The sequence below is a fragment of the Apium graveolens genome, chromosome 5 (assembly GCF_009905375.1).
Source record: "Apium graveolens cultivar Ventura chromosome 5, ASM990537v1, whole genome shotgun sequence".
NCBI lineage: Eukaryota > Viridiplantae > Streptophyta > Magnoliopsida > Apiales > Apiaceae > Apium > Apium graveolens.
In genome coordinates, this window is record NC_133651.1 from 64475894 (window position 1) to 64478755 (window position 2862).

Sequence of the window (2862 nt, forward strand, 5' to 3'; positions counted from 1 at the left end):
TGCACATCTATCAAGGTACGGCCAGTAGCCAAGAAAGGCCTCCCCAAGATTATGGGAATCTTTTTATCTTCCTCAAAATCCAGAATAACAAAATCTGGATGAAAGAAAAGCTTATCCACCTTGACGAGCACATCCTCAACTATGCCCCTTAGGTAAGTAATGGAACGGTCCGCCAATTGTAGCGACATGTATGTGGGTTTTGGATCAGGCAGATCCAGCTTTTTAAAGATCGACAACGGCATCAGATTAATGCTTGCTCCCAAATCATAAAGGCACTTGTCAAAAGTTAGATTGCCAATGGTGCAAGGAATGGTGAAGCTTCCTGGATCTTTCAGTTTTGGTGGTAACTTTTGTTGCAGAACCGCGCTGCATTCTTCCGTGAGAGCAACGGTTTCAAGGTCATCCAGTTTCACCTTCCTTGAAAGAATAGTCTTCATAAACTTCGCATAACTAGGCATTTGTTCCAGCGCCTCAGCGAAAGGTATATTGATTTGAAGTTTCTTGAACACCTCCAGAAACTTCCCGAACTGTCTATCCAGCTTTTGTTGCTGCAATCTCTTAGGAAAAGGTGGTGGAGGATAGAGCTGTTTCTCCCCTGTATTAGCCTCAGGCAGAGTGTGTTCAACAGTAGTCTTCTTTGGTTCCGCCGCTTTCTCCTTTTGCTTAGATTCTTCATCTCTAACTTCAGCTTCGACTTCTTTTGCCTTTTCAGCATCAGCTACTTTTCCAGACCTTAAGGTAATAGCCTTGACTTGCTCTTTAGCTTCCTTCCTGCCTGGTACTTCCGTGTCACTGGGAAGAGTGCCAGGTTGACGATTGAGCACTGCATTGGCTAATTGACCGATTTGATTTTCCAAGGTCTTGATAGAAACCGCCTGACTCTTGCACAACAGCTTAAGTTCCTCAAAATCAGCACTAGTAGGTGCAGCTGCACTTCCCTGTTGAGGATATGATTGCCTTGTAGCATACTGCTGTGGTTGCTGGAATCCAGGTGGGTTAAACTGTTTACTCACTCCTTGCTGATATGGTGGCTGAATAGCATTCTGATTATTTCCCCAGCTGAAATTTGGATGATTTTTGTTGTTAGGATGATAGGTTGCTGGCACAGGCTGCTGTTGTCGCTGATAATTATTCACATACTGAACAGATTCATTGACAAGAGAACACTGATCCGTAGCATGAGAACCTGCACAAAGCTCACAAACCATAGTTATTTGATTAACTCCATACGTAGCCAAAGAATCAACCTTCATTGATAGCGTTTGGAGCTGGGCTGCAATAGCGGTGGCTGCATCAACTTCCAGAATACCTGCTACCTTGCCTGATGTCATCCTCTGAGTTGGGTTTTGATGCTCATTTGCAGCCATCGTCTCGATAAGATTATACGCCTCAGTATAGCTTTTAGCCCATAAGGCGCCTCCAGCTGCTGCATCGAGCATGGGCCGAGATTGGGCCCCCAAACCATTATAAAAACCAGTGATTACCATCCAATTCGGCATTCCATGATGTGAGCATTTTCTCAACATTTCCTTGTAGCGTTCCCAAGCCTCGCACATAGATTCTGTAGGTTGCTGCGCAAACTGAGTAAGAGCACTCCTCATAGCAACAGTCTTTGCCATTGGATAAAACTTCACCAGAAACTTTTGCGCAAGATCTTGCCACGTAGTGATTGACCCAGCTGGTTCAGAATGTAACCAGTCTTTAGCTTTATCCCTCAGTGAGAATGGGAAAAGCCTCAACTTGATAGCCTCATCAGTCACGCCATTATACTTAAAAGTGCTGCAGATCTCGACAAAATTCCTTATGTGCATGTTGGGGTCTTCAGTTGCCGCTCCTCCAAAAGAAACAGAATTCTGCACCATCTGAATAGTGCCCGGCTTGATTTCAAAGGTGTTAGCTTGAATAGCCGGATGAAGGATGCTTGACTGAATGTCATCAATTTTAGGCCGAGAAAAATCCATAAGAGCTGGATCAGCTTGAACAATACGATCTCCCATGTTTACTGGTTCTTTCTGCTCAGTTCCTGAATCCGAATCCTCAAAATCTAACTTCTCCGGAGTATCAAGAACTTCGTCTTTCTCCTCAGCTGTATCTAAGGTCCTCTTGCGAGCACGAGAACGAGTTTGCATAAACGCTTGCTAAAGTACCTAAAACACAACCGAAAAGAGTAATTAACTACTACGTCCTAATCACTGAGTCCTAATGACCAATGATGGTAAGTACATAAACTAAACAAATACGCCGAGTCCCCGGCAGCGGCGTCAAAAACTTGTTAGGGCGAAAACATGCACTAATATTCACGCAAGTATACGCGTTCGCAAGTAATATAGAATACTTTCTAGTTCGTTCCCTCAGAGACTCAGACTAATTTATTTTCTAATTTAACTCACTCACCAATGTATGATTACTTCTCAATGTTAAGATAACACTTAAAATTGTTGATTAAATATTAACTATAATTAACTACTTAATTAACCACTTAACTAACACTTCAATTTATCAATAATAAAACACTCATGAGATCACAACTTCATTATTACTTCCTTCTATAGCCATTGTTATTACCTTTAGCATGTGACAGTGATGATATTAATCGAATAACACGGAACTGATAAAAACCAACTTTCATTGTACTAATACCATTCTACCAAGCATCCACAATTAAGATAGAAGTTGAATAGTCATCAATTATGTTGAGTTCCTATATGTCTACAGAAATTGACAACACAACGATTTAAGCACAAGTTATTCCTTTTGATTACATAGGGCAAATAAAACTGTTAGAGTTACCCACTAATCATGCACAACGTACATGAACCTATGCTAGCATGGCAAGTTCCAAATCTCAAGATCCACTGTCGC

At 41.8% G+C, this 2862-nt stretch overlaps 1 non-coding gene across 1 annotated transcript; it reads left to right on the top strand.

Moving 5' to 3' along the window:
• Positions 1 to 1497: 1497 nt before the first annotated feature.
• LOC141662848 (small nucleolar RNA R71) lies at positions 1498 to 1604 on the top strand. Its single transcript, XR_012550945.1, has one exon. It is a non-coding gene; the product is annotated as a small nucleolar RNA R71 (small nucleolar RNA).
• Positions 1605 to 2862: the final 1258 nt, after the last annotated feature.